Source organism: Meriones unguiculatus, chromosome X, assembly GCF_030254825.1.
Source record: "Meriones unguiculatus strain TT.TT164.6M chromosome X, Bangor_MerUng_6.1, whole genome shotgun sequence".
NCBI classification, from domain to species: domain Eukaryota; kingdom Metazoa; phylum Chordata; class Mammalia; order Rodentia; family Muridae; genus Meriones; species Meriones unguiculatus.
Window position 1 is genome coordinate 63,706,274 of NC_083369.1, and position 20,472 is coordinate 63,726,745.

The 20,472-nt window shown below is 40.5% G+C and overlaps 1 long non-coding RNA gene across 2 annotated transcripts in view; it reads left to right on the top strand.

Moving 5' to 3' along the window:
* The first annotated feature begins 224 nt into the window (after positions 1-224).
* Positions 225-20,472, top strand: part of LOC132649860 (uncharacterized) — an 85,508-nt gene continuing 65,260 nt past the window's right edge. For both annotated transcript variants that reach the window (XR_009588368.1, XR_009588369.1), the window contains exons 1-2: positions 225-314; positions 4,984-5,100. This is a non-coding gene — a long non-coding RNA (uncharacterized LOC132649860). The remainder of the gene's footprint in view (positions 315-4,983; positions 5,101-20,472) is intronic.

Consider the following 20,472-nt stretch of genomic DNA (forward strand, 5'->3'; position numbering starts at 1 on the left):
AATCAAGTTTAAAGCCCAACACTGAGAAAATGGTCTAGTCCATTTGCTTCTGGAATCCTGATAGCATAGAAGGATTTCCAGATAATCAAAAGACACTTTGGATCAAAACTGCCCTAGGCAGTTCCTACTCTCTGACTCCTCCCTTTCCTTCCCTCTAAGCAGTGCTTTCTCAAATTTCTATCCAGGCACCTCCCTCTGGACCGCCTCTTTTTCCAAGTCAATTTCCTTTTCCCCGCCTCCAAGACCGTGGCTCTCAGGAGGAGTCATCTAGCTGCTGCCAGGAAGTGAATGAGCAAATTGGCTTTGCAATTCTGGTGAGTGCTTTCTTGGGGAGGTTGAGGAATGAGATCCCACTCTTACCCCGACTCCCCGTTCCCTGCATTCAAACGGGCTGGAAGTAGAGTAAGAGATCACTGCTAGCGATTCCAAGTCGCAAGGGCCCTGGCTGCTGTGAGAGGTGACCACTCTCTAACCTTGGGACTCAAAAAAAAAAAAAAAAAAACCAACTCTCTAGGCCAGGAGTGGTGTGCGTGGGCAGGACCTCATGGTCTTTGAAGCAGGAGGACAGGTAGGTCAGCCTCAGAAGTTTGCTGTTGGTAGGGAGGAAAAAAATGGTTCTTAGGAGGTGTGTGTGTGGGGGTGGTGGTGGTGGTGGTGGTGGTGGTGGGAACACATGTGTGATGGGTGCAGATGAATGCATGTGGGGAGGCGCTGTTAGGTGGAGCCTACCAGAAGTGACTACTAAGACCCAGTTTATTGAAAGCTGGAACTACATACACCCAGGTATTCCATACTTTGTAGCCTCGAGCATTTAGAGCAGGGAGCTTCTAAGGGCAAAAACCATATCCTGGCATTGGCTGCAGAGTGAGGTCTGTACAAGTAAGCAGTTTAAGCGAAGCTAAGATATGTTTTAGGGTATCTGGGCCTTGGGTTCTGGAATAGATTTGGGTGATTTTCCATAGGATTCTCCATCAAGGAGATCAAAATACTGTTAAGCCTGAAATGGCCTCAGCAACAATACAAGATGGAGGGACCTCTGTACAGTCTTGCCCAGTCACAGAGCTTGTGTGTGTAAAGTGGTGCCTGGAGGAGATGCAGATGAATGTTTTACAGTTGCAGTGTTGGGACAGTGTGCTTGGTGACTTTGGTGCTTTCAACCTAAAAAGGGGTGTGCAGAGGGATGTGGAATTATAGTTCATGTGGGCGTGTCTGAGTAGTTTGTATTCATTTGCACGTTGAGTGTGCTTGTACGCCTGCTTATGTTTTAGCGTGCGTGCCTACATGCATGCTTGCGTGCTTGTGTGGATTCCACTGTGGTGTGGGGAGAGAACTCTCCTTGTCCGTGCCTTTGTGATTGGTAGGGAGGGGAAGACCACCAGAAAGACCAACCCAAAGCAAGAGTTGGGGAGTGAAACTGCACATGCCTCTGTAACTCATCTGAGTGACATTTGCTGACTGCTGGAAGTCGTGGTTCTTACTCACAGTTTTTTATTTGTTTTCTTTCTTCAGTTTTTGGGCAGAAGAGTGACATGAACCCATAGTAAATCTGAGGAAACTTTTTATTGTCCTCTTCAGTTGCATACGGTTTCCATATAACCTTAGAGTTTATATAGTGGCTATTCATAGTTCCCAAGTTGTGACTTAGAGAGGAGAGGGATAGACCTAACTAAGTTACTTTATTTGCTGTTGTAGTGTCTTTTGATTGTGTGAGAGAAGAAATGGAAGAGGTGACCCTCCTGTTATCTAGTCTTTGTTTTAGGCTGTCCTTAACTTGATATGGCTTTGAGGTTAGGTATGCTACTTCTGTGAGACAGGATGCCCTCAGAATGAGAGGATTGTGAAAAACAGTGACAACCACCCTCTAGCGTAACTTTACAGGAGAATTTCTCTGGACTTCAAGTACAGAATTACATTGTACAAGGCACCTGCATATACTCTCTTCTATTCTACCCTGGGATATCCTTAGTATTAGAGAGTATTGGTCAGCTGCTTGCCAAGTAAGGTTGTGATACTACACAATGTGTAGGTAGTATGAAGACTTTGAACACAAGGTTGAGACTTTATTAGATAAATGACTACTTGGAGACCAGCTGACTTCAGACCCCATCTTTACCACTGAACCTAAGCAGTATCTTTAATGTTCCTGTGCCTCATTTTTTACACTCACAAAATTAGAAGTGTAAATAAGATGATAATCATCTCCCTGCGCATGGGAAGCCTATAATAAATAGCACCACATCTAGGTATATGCATTCATGTCTAGAGTGATCCCTTTATATTCTAGTAGAACTGATTCCAGGATCTTCATTTATACAAAAGAACACAGAAATTCTTTAAACTCAAGTTCCTTATACTAGGTGTTTTAAGCTTTCCCTTGTAGAACTGGGGAGGTGACTCAGTGGTTAAGAGTACTTGTTGTAAGCAGGTGTTGAGACTTATGACCAACTGTTGGGCAGAGTGTGTGGAATCTTATGAAAGAAGTGGGAAATAGTAAGATCTGGAGAGGACAGGAACCCCACAAGGAGAGCAACAGAACCAGAAAATTTGAACACAGGGATCTTCCCAGAGACTCATACTCCAATCAAGGACTATTCATGGAGATAACCTAGAACCCCTGCACAGATGTAGCCCCATGGCAGTTTAGTGTCCAAGTGGGTTACATAGTAATGTGAAGAGGGACTGTCTCTGACATAATCTGATTGGCCTGCTCTTTGATCCCCTCCCCCTGAGGGGGAGCAGCCTTACCAGGCCACAGAAGATGACAATGCAGCCACTCCTGATGTGATCTAATAGACTAAGATCAGAAGGAAGGAGAGGAGGACCTCTCCTATCAGTGGACTTGGGGAGGAGCATGCATGAAGAAGGGGGAGGGAGGGTGGGATCGGCAGGGGAGGAGGGAGGGGCTTATGGGGGGATACAGAGTGAATAAAGTGTAATTAATAAAATTAAATTAAATTTAAAAAAAGACCCAACCTCCAAAATAAAAAGAGTAATTGTTGCTCTTGCAAAGGACCCAGGTTTGATTCCCAGGAGCACGTGGTGGTTCAAACTTTCTGTAAACTCCAGTTCAGGGGATTCCATATACTCTTCTGACCTCTGCAGACACTGAACATGTATGTGGTGTACAGCTATACATACAAGTAAAACATCCCTATACATAAACTAAATCTAAGTAAAGTAAATCTAAACAATAAAATTTAGAGCCCCAAATCATTTTCCCACTTTTGATTTTTTTTTTTTGCCCAAGGAACTTTGATGATACTCCAGGTACACCTATGTAGATAGGTGTACAATGCAAAAATGTAGATAATAATAAAGAAATTTATTCTGTGAGAATTTTTTGGTATACATATGACTTTCATTTATTAAAGACAAAAGCAAATCAGCATATTGGTTGGATGTGCTTTATTACATACAAAACTAAATATATTGGATGAAATAGAACATCTACAATTTTCAGAGGTGAACGATAACTTTATGATTGTCAGTGCTGAGAACCCTGCTTTGTATGAAAGTGGAGTACAAAACAGCACAAATATATTTAGTCATTTCCAAAAATTTCTTGGAAATTCTGCCCTAATCCTAAGCCAAAATTTACTTGATTTTTTTTTAAGTCAGCAACTCAAATAGCAATTTAAAAATGGAACATCCTAACACAATACAGAGTATTCAATACATGCTGCAGAATGACAGTAGGAGGATATTAAAAGCCTTTTTTCCTCTTAATTAAATCATTATGTCTCTAAAAAAGCAGAGAACTTTGTAAAGTAAAGCACTACAATTCCTAATATGTAGCAATCTGAGCTCGTGACAGCATGCCCAGTGTAAAGTGTACATATGTGTTCAGAGCCAAGGCTTCAGTGAAATTGGGTGGTGGAGAATATTGCCAGAAGCACCTTGGCTTTATTCAAAATTTATTTTTGGCTTGGTATGGTGACACACACCTGTAATCCTAGCACTCAAGGAGGCAAAGGAGGCAAATGTCTGAGAGTTCAAGGACAGCCTGGTCTACAAAGTGAGTCCAAAACAGCCAAGGCAACACAGAGAAACCTTGTCTTGAAAAACAAGAAAAAAACATTTAAATTTTGAGTTAAATTTTGGTTATTGTACATCTAGAAACCTTATATTTGTCACCAAATATTTTATGATCTCCACAATCAGGTGGCATTTCTTTCTTTTTTAATTAACTTGTTTACTTACTCACTTTACATCCCAATTGTAGCCCCTCCCTCCTCTACTCCCAGTCCTATCCTCCCTATCCCCCATCCCCTATTCCTCAGATAAGGGGAGCTCCCCACCCAGCTCATTAAGTCATATCAGGGCTGAGTATGTCTTCTTTACCTGTGGCCTTGTGAGGCAACCCCTCTGGGCCCTGGTTAGTTGGCTCTGGTGGTCCTTTTGTGGAGCTTCTGTCACCTCCAAGTCCTTCTATCCTTCCCCTACTTTTCCACAAGACCTCCTATGCTTTGCCCACTGTTTGGGTGAGTCTCAGCATCTGTTTCAATCTGCTGCTGGGGGGAGACTCTAAGTGTCAGGGGTTGGCTCTTTCCCATGGGGTGGGTCAACCTAGATGTCCCTCAAAGAATGGATAAAGAAACTGGTATATTTACACGGTGGAATCCTACTCAGCTATTAAAAACAATGAAATCATGGAATTTGCAGGCAAATATATAGAACTAGAAAGGATCATTTTGAGTGAGGTAACCCAGACCCAGAAAGACCACATATGTACTCAACTTATAAGTGGATTTTAACCGTATAGTACAAGATAGACATACTTCAATGCACAGATCCAAAGAAAAGAAACAAAGAGGACCCAGGAGGCAGTTTTTTTTAGCTTAAGATGTTGTGTTTTGAGGGAATTTTGTTCAGAAACACCCGTGGATATAAAACTCCTTGGATATTTGAGCCTCTTATCAAAGGTAACTTACAGTACAGACTATGCACATACTCACAAGATACTTCTTTGTTTGTTGAAACAAGGTCTTAACTATGTAGCCTTGGCTACCCTGGAGCTAACTATTTAGACAAGACTGGCTTTGAACTCAAAGATGTCTGCCCGTCTGCCCGCTTCTGCTTCCCAAGTGCTGAGATTTAAAGGTATGTGCCACCACACCTGGTATCAAAATATACTTAAATCATCTCTAGATTAATTTCATGTGATACTATATAAAGGCTGTATTACTAGCTGTTATACCACATTGTTCAGGTAATAATAGCAAGGAAAAAGTCTATACTTACTCAGTTCAAGTTTTTCTCAATTTTTGGTTCTCAAATGTACAGATGGGGAACCAACCATAAGGGCTATTCCATTTGTGTGTGTGTGTGTGTGTGTGTGTGTGTGTGTGTTGTAAGGGTATTAAACATTTTATTCTGGATAGAAGATATTAAAGTGATTTCCTTTTGGTTTACTTTTAGGAATCATGTGCTATTCTCATCCATCTTGTAAAGTCATATACTGGAAGTGAGTAGGTCTTCATTTTGAATTACAAAGTTCAGTTCCACCATCAATTCATCTGTTTTGCAAAGCTTCCAAGACTTTGCCTTCTTTCCTTTAATTTGTCCTTTGATAACACCCTGTTCCACCACTCTCTCACTTGTGTGATCTTGTACAGATTATTTCACAACCCTTTTCCCCGCCAGATGTGGTGATACATGCCTGTATTCCTAGCACTAAAGTGGCTGACATAGGCTGATGATTTTGAAGCCAGATTAGACTCTATACAGTGAGATCTACTTTCAAAATCATCACTTTCCTTATTTGATGAAGGGTTCAAGGGCAGTGAATATTTCATCTGGTTTTGTGAGGAGTAGCAGCAGTACATATAGGCAGAAAGACCTGGAGTAGCTATACCATAAGTTCTAGATTAACAAAGATAAATGTATAGCCAGGTATGATGAAGCACACCTTTAATACCAGCACTTGGGAGGCAGAGTAAGAAGAAACTCTGATTTCAAGACCAGCCAGTTCTACATGGTGAGTCCTAGGATAACCAGAGCTACACAAAGGGACCCTATCTCAGAAAAAGGCAAAGAAAAAAAAAAAAGGCATATATGACTGAGGATGTAGCTCAGTGGTAGAGCCCATGCTTAGCATTTGTGATGCTCAAGGTTCAACCCCCAGCATGAACATTCACAGAAAAGGAGCAAAGATAGTGCTATATCCTGGGGCACATGCCTGTAATTCCAGCACTGAGGAGGCTGAGGCAGTAGAATAAGCTCTTGGCTAGCCAAAACTATCCAGTAAAATTTTGCTTCATGAAAAACGCAACCATCTCCTTCCCCTTAAAGATGGTAAGGATAGTATATGAGTCAGGGTTCTTTAGAGGAACAGAACCAATGGAATGAATATGAATATATACATATTAATTTGTTACTTCAGCTTGTATTAAAATAGCAACAACAGCTGTATCACTCAAGAGGCTGAGAAGCTGGTAGTTGCTCTGTCCTTGATGGTGGTGTCTCAGAAGTTGGAGTTGCCCCCATAGTTGCTGTCTCTCATTGAGGGTGCTGACAGCCTCAGTCCTCTGTCTACCAGGCACCAAAAACCTGGAATGTTTCTGGAGAGCCACTGGTCCTTAGTCCACAAGAGAAGCCTGGAATCTTAGTAAGGATTACTAGTGCTATGATGAAACACTACTACCAAAAGCAACTTGGGGATGAAGGGACTTATTTGGCTTATACTTCCATATCAAAGGAAGTCAAGGCAGGAAATCAAACAGGAATCTGGAGGCAAGAACTGGTACAGAGGCCATGAAAGAATACTGCTGTCTTGCTCAGCTGCTTTCTTAATAGCATCCAGGGTCATTAGGTACGCAGTGGCACTGCCCACCATGAACTGAGCCCTCCCATATCAACTGTGAATCAGGAAAAATGTCCCCAAGTCCTGCCTACAGTGTCGTTCCGTATCTAGTGGTAGTCTGGGCTGTCCCAGGTATGGCTGTTAGGGATGTCTGTCCTACTCTCTCTCTCTGGCTCCCAGGATGCTGGGTGTGAAATGGAAGATGTGCTTATTTTTCCCCTCAGGCTGGTCCAGGTGCTGTTTGCTTCCAGAGAGGAACAGGGGAACCCCCAGGTTTTGTTTCTCTCGAGAACAATTAGAGCGATCAGGTAGAGCCCATGCACTAGGTAAGGCACCCATTTCACCGGAGGAGGTGGAAATGAGTTTTTCACTGGGTAAAACATTTAGCTCTTTTAAAAAGAGATTGCTGGTACCAGACGGCAGTGGAAACACGGGTGTTCCGAAAGCCTGTGATCATACCTCACACAGGCTTTTACAGTATTCCAGCCCTCCGGTTAAGCCACTGTATTATTGGCAAGGGTGTGGGTGAAAGCTTGAAACCAGCCAGAAGGCAGGCTGCTGAGGCAGTTCCAAATGCCTGTGAACAGCAAAGGCTCGAGGCAGCAAAAGCACTGTGGCTAACTGACCAGCAGTCAAGCCCTGGGCAGTCTAGAAGCTCATAGAAGCCAGGTGGGTGAGCTTGGGGCATTCAGTACCAATTTTTCAGGGAGCTCAGGGAGTTTCAGGTGGTTTTGGTGGAGGAGTGGAATGAGGTAGAGTGTAGTTTGTGAATCAGGAACTTATAACTTGGGAAGTGGGATGAGTTTTGTGGGTGAATGTGTTTGATTCAATGGTACTATGTGTGCCAGGGATACTTGATTTATACATAACATTAGAGGTGGAAAACAGTACTTAATTTTTCTATGGGTGGGAGATGAACTCCAGGTACAGTTATAGGTCATTGTTTGAAAGCCAAGACACCAAGACACTTCATAGGGTAAGTGTTTCCAGGATTCCCTGGGTACTTACTAAATGGGTTTCTTATCAGGAAAGGGTTGAGTTTATAATCTCCCTGAGGGCTATGTGACACTTAGAAGATCTGGGCTTCCCCAGATCAGACAGAGAGGGAACAGAACTGAGAAAAGGAATCTTTCATCTTGTACCTAGCTTAGGGGTTATCCAGAAATGCCAGACTTAAACCTGAATAGCCAGGTCCTACAAGCCTGATCTTTTTTTTATTATAATATTTTATTTTTATTAATTACAGTTTATTCCCTTTGTATCCCACCTGTAACTCCCTCCCTTTTCCCCTCCCAATCTCATCCTCCTTCCCTCTTCTCCATGCCCCTCCCATAGTCTACTGATAGGGGAGGTCCTCCTCCCCTTCCCTCTGATCCTAGTCTATCAGGTCTCATCAGGACTGGCTGCATTGTCTTCCTCTCTGGCCTGATAAGGCTGTATCTGATCTTATGAAGGCCTTTTCTTAGTTCAGGTTCCCTCCTTTCAGATAACTTTAGTTTGTGTCTAGTTGACATAAAACTAGCTGGGACACTTGGAAATTCTGGATCTATTAACAGGGAAGGAATCACCATCGGTAGCAATAGGGTAAATTAACTTGGTGGAGGAGAGATTATGAACAAATTACTTTGGCTTGATTTGTTTTTATTTTTTTAATTATTATATAAAACATGTTTCCTTATAGCATTTTATACATATGTAAGTTTTAATTGACCTCCCTGCTTCTATTTGTCTCCACTGTATTCATGTTAAAGCATTTTTAAATTTAAAATTTTTATTTTATGTGCATGAGTGTTTTGCCTGCATGTATGTCTCTGTACCATGTACCTGCTTGGTGCCCAAACAGACCAGAAGAGAGTGTTAGATGTCCTGGAACTGGACTTATGGATGCTTTTAAACCACCATGTGGGTGCTGGGAATCGAACCTCAATCCTCTGCAAGAGCAGCCAGTGTTCTTAACCACTCAGCTGTTTCTTTAACTCCTTCATTCATTTTAAAATCTTTTAAAACCTAAAAGTGATTCATCTTTTTTAATCCATTGCCATTGGCTTGTTGAAGAAGTCTGGAGTTTGATCTATAGGTTTATTATAGTACAAGAATTGCCACACAAACCACTCAGACTCTGGTCTCAGTTAGATATGGATTGTTTATTGGACGCCTCTTCCAAGCTGATTATAATCAGGACTACAGAAGGACTCAGGAGCCTGACTGTGACATCGACCCATTTTCCAGGGTCAGGTTATAAAGGCAAAAACCGCAGTTAGCTCTTACGGATGGTCGTAGAGGGTAGTCAGTTCTGACTCAAGTTATTTTTGCTAACTAGACAAGCAGTTCTAGCTGCACTTTAATTTGATTGGTCCCAAGTAAAGTTTATGGTTAGAATCAGCTGTGCTTATGGTTGAGGAATTTCTAGGAACAACAAGGCCACAAAGTATGTTAAACATAAACATAGTTTTTTGTCAGCCTGACCTTGTTCAGGGGATTTTTACATCAGCAACAAGTTGAGATGATGTGGCTGGTGGCCCTGAAACAAAAATGGCTATACTTATGCTAAAAGGCCCAGGTCTCAACAGGTTATCCTATGTTCTTGATTTGGCTGAGTGCTTCATCACATTATTTTACTTGTATTTCCATATAGTCTAGAAACAGTCTTGAGATTCAGGTTTTTTGTCATTATTTTATAGTTTATTATAGTTTTGGTTTCTTTAAAAACTGTTATGTTATGTAAATATGTTTTTGTTTTAATCCCAAGTGTGTTATTTTAGTTTGGACTTTTTGTCCACAGTTGATAATTGCCTTCTTGAGGGCATGGTCTTTGCCAGCTGGTAATGCCCTACCTCATGCAGCACAAAGAGGGATGTGGTCTAGGGCTCTGAGGATATAAATATGAAAGTTCACAAAAAGAGGTGTGGCAGTTTGGAGAGATCAAAGACAGATGATGTGGCCATTTGGAAAGACGGAGGAGAGATGCTTCATGGCAAAGTGGCATAGAGGAAATAGACTGAGGAGACTACTTGCTGTGTTTGCTGTTGACAGTGTTTGCTATAGCCCCCAAAAGAACTCATTGTCCCTAAACAGCTGGGAGAAGTAGAGGAGTCTGCATCCTCTCTCCCCGCTAACCTTCTCTCTCTTACCTACAGTTAAAAGGGTTGGAGGAAAGGAGGTAGAGACCTAAACACCCCAAGTAAAATAGAGTTTATAAATGAGCACAACAGTTTATAGTTGAAGCTCAAAACTTTTCTTTATATAATGTCTGCTTGTTTACTTTTAGTACAAACACAAGTGGATTGAGGCACTTGAGATATGGTTGCTTTGTTGTCATGTTTTCCATTATCTTTTTATGTAATAGCTTTGCTATTCATTTGGTGACTGTTCTTTAAATCACTTTATGAAGTGTTCATAAGTAATGATTTTCCAATTCTATAATTTTTGCAGCATTTGTAGGTTACAATAGCCTTGTAATATTTATCTGTCCCCTATTTGATAAGCCCAATACACTTCCTCTAGGAAAGAAGATATATGTTCAATTCTTTTTAGTTGCCAATTTTCCAGATAAGGAGTCAGTGTCTTACTCTACATTGACAGATCCTTAAATGTTAGGCCTTCCTTGCATTTCCTGGGTTAACTCTTTATAGACAGGAAGCATCCTTGTGATTTGATTGGCTATTAATTTATTCAGCATATTCTTTTTCTGTGTTTGTGTGATTTACTGATTCTTAATATGTGGAAAAGCTACCTCTCTGTGGGGAATTTTGGAGGTATCTGGAGGTGCTTTTCATTTTCACAGTTAATTGAATATGTACTGGAGAGGAATTTTAATCCAACAACAGAACTGTTCTGGCTGTAATACAGATCCATCCTTAGCACACATCTTTAATCCCTCGAACTGGAATACCCTTAGCACCACCTTTAATACCAAACAATGAAGGTTAAAATTAGTTTGTAGAAGGAAGCAGAGAGGTTGGACTTTGTTCATGTGTTCAGGGAATGTCATCAGAGGCAGCTGAAGCCAGAGAATGGGAAGGAAACAGAAAATTAGAAAAGATTGATAGAGTTAGTCTGATGCCAAGCAGAACAATTCAGTCAGAAGCTAACATAAGCCAGTTTGAACTAGTCACCTTAGAGAAGTTTGAGCTATAACAGCTGAGTTGAACTAGCCTGTCAGAATTCAGAAAGAACTAGAAACAGTGAGCTTACTTAGCATTAAGTCTCAAAGGCTGAAAATGTTCTAGGCCTAGGTTAGATTACATAGAGTCTAGAAGCTTCCAAGAGTAGGCCTAGGTTAACGGAGGCAGTAAACCTCTAAGACAACAATTACGTCAAGCGAATAAAAGATACTTTTAGTTGTATATATCTGTATGTACTATCTTATTAGTATTTAGTAGAAATTATCTAGAAATGCTAGATAAGAATTGATCTATTAAAATTGCCAGCTGTTGCCAGGTGTGGTGGCACATGCCTTTAATCATAGCACTCAGGTGACAGAGGCAGGTGGATTTCTGAGTTGGATGCTAGCCTTGTCTATATGGTGAGTTGCACAGCAGCCAAGGCTACACAATAAAGTCCTTTCTAAAGCATACACACACTAACACACACACACACACAGAGAGAGAGAGAGAGAGAGCTCCAAAATAGCAACAACAAAATCAAAACCCAAATTGTCAATTTTATTCCCAAATTTTAAGGTCCCCAAAGACCAACAGGAGCTGTACCACAAATGCAAGAGCAAAGAGCTTTATTCAGGCTTAAGCTTGGTCTCTCCACTCTCCCCAGTGCAGTGGATCACAGAGGAGAGTCCCGCACAGCTGCATGGTAGGGTTTTTACTGGTTTTTGAGGAAGGACTGGGAACTTCCTGTTTTAGAAGTTACACAACTGGGTGACCAAGGGCAAGCCTGTTACAAAGTGATTGGCTAACTAACATAACATTGAGCAATCTATAGACCTCAGGAATGTTAGGTATTTTCTGTGCCATAAAATGTTCTACTATAGGGTTGGTGGGCTGCTCAGCACAAATGACCCACCCTGAGATAAGATACCTTCCTATTCTTGTGGTTATTCTCAGGCTGTTCCTTGGGTAGGGAATCTTATGACCTTGTTTCTGGAATGGGTGACCTATGGCCTAGATCCTGGTGACCTTGGGGTGCTGTTGCTAGCTCTTGGTGACTTTTGCGTGACCTTGTTTAGGCCTAGTTCCTAGTGACCTTTGGGGTTGTCAGGTCTAGTTCTCTCACCAGCTGTTAAAAGTATTTCCTTGTACTTTTCTTGTGCTTATCCAATTTTGGAATCAATGTTTTACACTTTCATATCTAAGTTTATAAGAGAGGTGGGCCTGTAATGTCATCCATCTCCTTACACTTGTCAGTTTTGAACTGTGAACCAAAATAAACTCATCCTTTCTTAAGTTGCTTTAGTAAGATATTTCAGCAATGAGAAAAGTAACTGATATACCTACAAAGGCATTTTTAAAGCTAATGTCCAACATAAAGCAAATCTCCTTACATCTTCTGTCAGGTAAAAGTATTTTAATTTACATAAATTCATATCTTAAGCCAGACTTTTACTTATGCACCAAATAACTCAGAAAAAATAGTAAAAGGAAGGATTTATTTTGGCACAAGAGTTTCAGAGTTCATAGCTGGCTGGATTAATGGTTTATGGGTCTGTACGAAGGAAAAAGCATCGTGGTTAAAGAGCTTGGTGAAGCACAGTTGCTTAACTCATGGGAGCCAAGAAGAACAGAGAATTTGCCTGTGCTAGTGGGTTTCTTCCTTCTTCCCTTTCATTCTATACAGATACCCAGCCTACTGGATGGGTCTTTCTACACTGAGGTCAGGTCTTCCTCCTTAGGGAGTCTTCTGGAAATGTCCTCCTAGGCAAGCATAGAAGCATTCTTTACTAACATCCTAGGTATTGCTCAAGACTATTGAGTTGAAAAATCAAAATTAATTTACATTAAAATCAATATGGAAATTTTAGGCAAGAATGTAAAGAAATATACAATATATGAGGTAACCTGTTGCATTTTGCTTTTCATTGAGCATTAGATTACTACTTTTGTTGAAGTCCCTTCTGACCCTGCATTAATTGCTGTTCTTTTTGCTCTAATCAAATTCCTAACAAGATATCCCTTAAAGAAGAAAGTGCTTGGGTTTACAATTCAAGGAGATATGGCCCACCGTGGCTAGGAATAAATGCCAGCAGAAGGGTGAATTGGCAGTTCAAGTTGCTTCTGCAGCCAGGAAGCAGATGGTAGACAGGAAATGGGACCAGGCTACTGAACCACAAGGTTCATCCCCACTGAGCCACTTGTTTAATGCAGGCTCTGTGTCAGAAAGCTTTTACAAAGTTCCAAACTGCCACCACCAACTAGAGACCAAGTGTTTGAAACATATAAGCTTATAGAAGACATTTTATATTCCTACACAGAGCTTAATGTGGTAACTTATTGAAGAATAAGGTATTACTGACTGGGTATTTCAACCAATCTATTATGATACCCTACATTGAAACACATAAACACTCAATCTGAATACTTGTACATATAGGTAAATAAAAATTCACAAGAACATATATACCAACATCCTTGGATTTTTTCTTTTTTTAACTATTGTACATCTTTAAGAGCATGGCACATAAGCATGGACAAAATGAGGGATAAAGGTAGATAGAAGGAAGCCGGGTTTAGAAAGCCAGATACTAGACCATCACAGGCAAGTGAGTAGTCTCCTGAGGATAACTGGCCTCTGATCCCCATAAGAAGCAGCCATAAAAGAGAATAGAAAGGTTTCTTTTTACACGGTCTCTACTTACATCAGTTATTTACCTTTCTGTTAGGACAATAAACTCGTGGTATCAGCAGCTCCCATAACTTTTCTTGAGTATTCCTTCTGGAATATCAAGAGCAACACTGTAATCTGAAACAGAGATAATGACATAATGGCTCTCTACAACATATGTTTGGTGTCCCTGGTAAAAGGGAAATTCTAAGACTTTAGGTTCAAACACTGTATCCTAGACAGTTAAGAAACAAAGATGCAAAGCCTGGCATGGAGGTGCATGTCCTTAATCCCCGTGCTTAGGATGCAAATGAAGGCAGATTTCTGTGAGTTTGAGACCAGTCAGACCTACAAGGTGACACTGTATCCCAAGAAAGAAGGACAGAAGGGAGAAAGGGAAGGAGGGAGGATAAGTGGGTGGATGGGAGGGAGGCCTAAGACCCAGCTTCATTTCTAGCTAGATATACGATTCTTTACCTTTTATGGCCATATTCTTACTTTCAATATGGCTGAAGCAATGACAGACCAAGTTTCCTTCTTAACATTTTATGAACAATAGCTCAGTCTGTTTATTCATGGGTCTCTTAAGAAACAGAACAGATATAATTAATGTAGTGATATATTTCATAATATAATATACATATTAAAAGAGAATTTATTAGAGTGGCTTACATGCTGGGATCTGGCTAGTCTAACAATGACTGTCATCCCATGGAATGGCCAAGAATACAACAGTTGCTCAGTTCACAAGATTAGATGTCCCTGCAGTCCTAATCGGGTTTGGGAATCCCACAGAATTTCTAGATTGCAACTGGCCTTCTTCAGTCTACCTTGGAGCCCTGAAGAAGTAGGTTCTAACACAAGTGAAGGAATGCCTCAGCAACAGGACAGATGGAACTGTGCAGTGAGAGTGAGGGCAAGCAGGAAAAGAGCAAAAGTTTCCTTCTTCCCCGTCCTATTTTTGTGAGCTGCCACCAAACAACATGTCCAGATTTAGGGTGGGTTTTCTCGAATGAGCCAACCAAGAAAATCCTTCACAAGTGTGCCCAGCACGTGGCGTTTTAGTTGGCGTTTTAGTTGATTCCTGATAGAGTCAGGTTGACAAGCAAGATTAGCTATCACATAATCCTAACTGCACATTAGGGTTGCTTTCATGGTAGCTTCTAAAAACGTTAATTGTCTTTTCAGTACAACTTGGCTCCTTTTTGTTTTACTTGGTCATTTTCTTGCAAATTATACTCACATATGTTTAATATAACCTTTCCCAGCTAAATTGAGTTACCGGATCCAACTTCCAGTTTCTGCCATACACCTTCCAATTCTGCACACAACAAGGTTGATTTTTTTTTTTTTTAAGGCCAACAAGTTCACTGGTCCAAGGAAGATTAGAAGTATGTGAAGTGTAGCCACTGGAACTTAGTCACAGTACTGCAGCAAAAAAAAAAAAAAAAAAAAAAAAAACCCACAAAAAACAAAAAAACAAAAAACAAACAAAAGAACAAACAAACAAAAAAACAGCGCCACCACCTCAGTTTGAATCAGAGTTGCCCACCAAATGCTCCTCATCAGCTGAGCTTCAGCTGTCCTCCAAATCTGAGAGCTATAAGAAATGTTGTGGGCTTTGATAGATAGCATTGTGGCAAGAGCCAACCAATAGCTCCTGCTTGACTATAAATGCCTAGAGACTGTTTGGAACAGAACAGAAACTCTTTTAATATTTACTGACTAAATGGAACGACTATCTTTAAAATAGAATGCCATAACTGGCCCACAATCTTGAGAAGTCAAATCAGAATCTTTAATGAGGTTTATAATTGATTTTTTAAAAAAACTCCTTAGGTGAATCTAACACACTGTCAAGGAAGAGAACTGCTATTCCAGATTTTGTGGGGTTTGCTACAGGAGAGTGTATCAATAAAGCATATACATTTTAGAATCCAGAAGATATACTCAAGCCCAACTATTCCATTTATGAAAATGTATATGTGACAACAATGTCATGCATCGTAGCAGGAGCAGAAAGCAGTCACATGGCATCGTAGTCAGAAAGCAGGGAGAGACGAATGCAGTCGCTCAGCTCACTGTCTCTCTCTCTCTTTTTTTTTCAGTCCAGGACAGTAGTCCATAGAATAGTACCACCCACATTTAAGGTGGTCCTCTCTATCTCAATCATCTGAATGAGAAATTTATTTACAGACATGCTGAAAGGTGTGTGTCCTCAGTGACTCTAGATCCTGTCAATTTGGCAGTCGGCACTAACCATCACCAGACCCCTGTCAGCTAGACATACAAACGCTCACTGATGTGACTAGTATCCAGCTTGTTCTTGCAGTCCTCTGTCTTTGCCTTTCAAGTGCTACAATTATAGTCAAGCTGCCACACCCATCTGTCACTAACATGAGTTATGAGTGTCTGCAGTCCAGTCTTTAGGCTTGCATGGTAAGTACTGTAGCCACTAAGCCATCTCCTTAGCACCTGACTTTTAAACTGCAATGGTCTACTATTTGTTTCCATAGGCTCCGAATAGTCTCGTAATACCTCATGCATTTAGTTGCTTTCTACAAGCCCCCATAGGCTTTCAAGTTCTAACATTGTTCAGAAGTGTCATTGTAGAGCTTTCCCTTCGGAAACTTGAGGAGTCTTTTAACTCTGAGCCACTATAACAAAAACAAAACAAAACATGTGACATACTTCTAACATTTAACAGAACAGAGTAAACATTCCCATTCCAAAAGGGGCAAAGCAAGGAAAACATCAAATTTTGCAGTTCTAACTCAGGCTTATGGCGTTCATGATGGAATGAATCATCGGGCCTCCAAAGATCTTGGGTAGCCCAACCTTCCCAGCTCTGCCGCCTGAAGCCCATGGATCCTCACTCTCAAGCTGGCTCTACTACAACCTGTAGTTTTCCTTAATGAATGTCACAAGATCTTTGACATGTGCAACATCTGATGGTGTTTACTGCAGCTGAGGTTTCATCTTTACAGTTTCAAACAATGAGTTCATATAGCTTCCTCATGGGGAATCTTACCTTGCCTCACATTTCTTGGCCTTAAACAGACTTCTGAAAGCTTTGTATAAGCCTCTGTGAGTCCTAGCTCTTGTATCTATTTAGTCTATAAAATAAGCACAACATGGACAGTGCTGGCATGTTCTGTTGACAGATTGAGAGGTAGATTAGCCCTCCTGGACCACAGTTGTATTGGATTCAATGTACTTTTCAGGCTGATCCTGGGAAGACACTTTCCTACAGAAGTTCATCTTTGAATAGGGAATCCATTCAGTGGTGGTCTCAGTTGAGTTTCTTGCTTTTAAATGAATTTAACTCTTACAAGTTGGAAAACTAGATGGGTAGTGTTTTAGTCTCGGGTTACCTTTCCTATTTTCCCAATGCAGAGTAGAAGATTTATCAACAATGATGCCACTCTCTTTAACAATTAGAGTTGCTTTTCAGCACTTGGCTTTACTGAAATTTTAAACTGCTACATTAAAAACATTTTTTCATTTGTTTATGCTTATTTTCTTGCTCTCTCTCTGTGTCTGTCTCTGTCTCTCTCTTCCACTATAGACACACATATAAAAGCATTCAGCAGTAAATAGTGACATAGTTTTAATGCTGGCTTGTCTTTAGATTTCTGCTGATAAACAAGTTAGTCCACTACTTGGAATTCAGCCTTACTGAAGTTTTCAGGACATGGAACAAATGCAGCCATGTTCTTTGCCAGAAAACAATCTGAATAACTTCTAGTCCCACTTCCAATTGAGTATTTCCCTCTGAGACTTCATGAGCCTCTGTGTGTGCATTTCTCCTTGTCTTCTGATCCTGTAAGATTCCATCAGAATGGCCCATTAAACTCTGATCTATTACAGCTCTCTAACTAGAAGTTTGCCCAAAGTTGCAAACTCTTCCAGATTTCTCATATAAACCATTTCTAAAAGCCTGAGAAGGGCATGGCCAGGTTTCTCACAGCAAGGCTCTATTTCCTGGTATTAGTTTCTCTCTGTCTGCCTGCCTGCCTGTCCTTTTTTTTTTTTTTTTTTTCATGTGACAAAATATCTGATAAGAAGCAACCTGAGGAAGGAGAGTTTTATGTAGCTCATAGTTTGAGGGTGCAATCACTCATGGTGGGGGAGTCACAGCATCTGGAGAGGTGGGCAGCTAGTTACATTGCATCTGTGGTTAGGGAACAGGGAGAAATGTCTACAAATGGCTCAGCTGATTTTTTTCCTCTTTAGTCTGGGACCACAGCCCTTGGAATGGTACCATACACATTTACAGTGTGTCCTCCCATCCATACTCTAGAAAATCCCTCACAGATATGCCCAAAGGTTTGCCGTTTAGGTGATTCTTGGTCTGTGGACAATATTAACCATTACAGTGGTTTAGGAAATATGTGAGGTAACATAGCATTTATTTTGGTATTTCAATTTGAGTACTAGAATGAAGGGCTATAAAAATATGGCTCAATTTCTGCTTGTTTCATGTTTAGGTATAAAGTTGTATTTTTGCTAGTAACCACAACTGTTTTTCCTACAGCTGCTTCAAGTTCTCTGGTGAAGGAGCTTACAAGTAAATACTTTTTGATTGTACCCTTTTATTCTATTATGTGATCAGTATTTTCTGTGAGCCCACTGCCATCTCCTTCTTACACTTCTTCCATTTTATTTCATATTCACTAGGGTCTTTATGATAGTTGATTAGCAGTACTATCTGTGAAGCTAAAACTTTTAGCAAACAAAGTTTCTATATTATACAGAATATATTCTGCTAGATATTCAGATGTTGGAAGGATCACGCTGGTCATCAAGAGTCAGAAATAAAGGTTTTTTTTTGTGGTTAGAAAAAAAGCAGCTCTTTTAAAAAATTATCTGAATTGATGATGACCTACTGTAGCCAGTGGACCAAACAGATCCAGGCAGTTGACTGGTTTTGCAAATAAAAATGTTATTGGAAAAGAAATATTCATTTGTATACTGTCTGTGGCTGCTTTTATGCTAAAATGGCAAAGTTGAGTTACTGTAAAAGATTGGAAACTCCAAATTATTTATGAAGCCTTATCTACATTAGCCTTCCACAAATGGGATTTATATGGAATACTTGTTTCCCAATAGTTAACTGTGAGAAAACAAATGTTGTGTAGTCATTTAAGAGCAGAACATGTTGCTTTAAACAAAGTTAAAACAACTTTGTTTGTATTGTAAGAGTAAAGAAGCTTTTCCTATGTTAACAGGCATTGAGAAACTTTAAAGGATGGATGGTTTATACCTAACTGTTCTCAATGTATGAATTAAGACCTATCTCCCTTTGTTGTGGGGCCAAGGACCTTGAAACAGAGAGGAGAGTGAGAACATTCTGTGTGAGGTGTGTGTGTAAAACTGTCCTTGTCTTATAGATTCTCCATGGGCAATAGTATGGAGGTGGAAATGGAACATGGGATATACATGAGGAAAATGGGGAAGGGGAAGGAGGTACCATAAGAATTTTTGTTTGGAACTAGAGGGGAAAGCGACGGGTGAGTTGAAATGGATTCTGAGTTATGAAAGATCTTGGTTACAAGGTCACTATGAATTAATGACAGCTCTAATTGAGTTGCAGAGTGAAACCATGATCTAATGCATATGAGTGGTAAAAATATTGTTGAAAACAAAAGGAGTTTCCAGAAAGACAGCTTTTAGCTGGAGTATCTAATACATAGGAGTGATAAAAATACTGAGGAAAACAAAAGGAGTTTCTAGAAAGCCAGCTTTTAGCTGGAGTTACTGTCATATGACAATGTTCCTGGGGCGACATAAATATCTGTTCATCAAAGACAGACCAAAGTACGTATTCACTGAGTTCCAGCTTGGTTTTATTGGTGTTTCATAGAGGAACATGGGTGAGGGTTTTCCTTACAGGAATGGAAATAACCCAAAGACAGCTGTATCCCGAAAAGCCCACCCCAGCATAGGTGATGGCTCACAAACCTGGGAATCTGGAACTCACTGCATAACTTGCAGGCAGCTCAGTAGGTAAGAAGTGTCTTATCTGGGCTGCTCAATTCGTCTGAGCCTCTTCAGGGGTCTTGCTAGTCTGAGAGTTTCTCTTTGCAGCCCATTCTGCTTAAAGAAGCAAAGGGAAGGAAGGGGCCTAATTCATCTAGTTAATTTTAGGGACTTCCTGAAGCTTTTAAGTTGTTTAGTTTCTAAATCTTAATGAAGCTGTCTTTAGAATATTCCAAGCCTTAAGGAGCTTTGCAGGATGAAATGTTTTAATTCAGAGGAAATTGTTACACAACACCATTGCTCTTTCTCTGGCTCTTAAATTCATTTTGCCCCTCTTCTGCAATTGCTTCTGAGCCTTGGAGGTGGTGATATAGAACTTTGACCATCCACCTCTAATTTTAGTAGGACATTGAACCTGTGTGCTCTCTCATTTACCCCTCCATTTCCTGAGCTTTACTGGTGGTAGTCTCAGTGGGTTTTATTTTGTTTTGTTTTCTACCACAAAACACTAGGAGGAAAATAAGAAAATGAGAAACAGAGACTATTCCAAACAGACAATGACAGCAGAAATAACCTATGGTTATAAATGCAAAAGTTGGGAAGCACCTTAGCCATTACTATCATATCTATTTACCAAAGCAATAGCAATTGTTTTTCCACTGTGGGCTCTGAATTCCAGGAATCTAAATTTCTGTCATTAAGTTCCTGGTCCCAGAGGTGAATTTCCCTCTGCTCAGTGGGCATAAGTCCAAATAGAAAGCTAGTTCTCTCTATAACCACTTGTGTCACTATTGCAGTAGCTGACACATCTTGCCTGCCACTTCATCATGAAGCATGTATAATCCATATTTGAATAGAACTTTAGGCCATAATTCTCCCCAGCAACCATAGTAGCAGCTTCTGGCACTACAAGA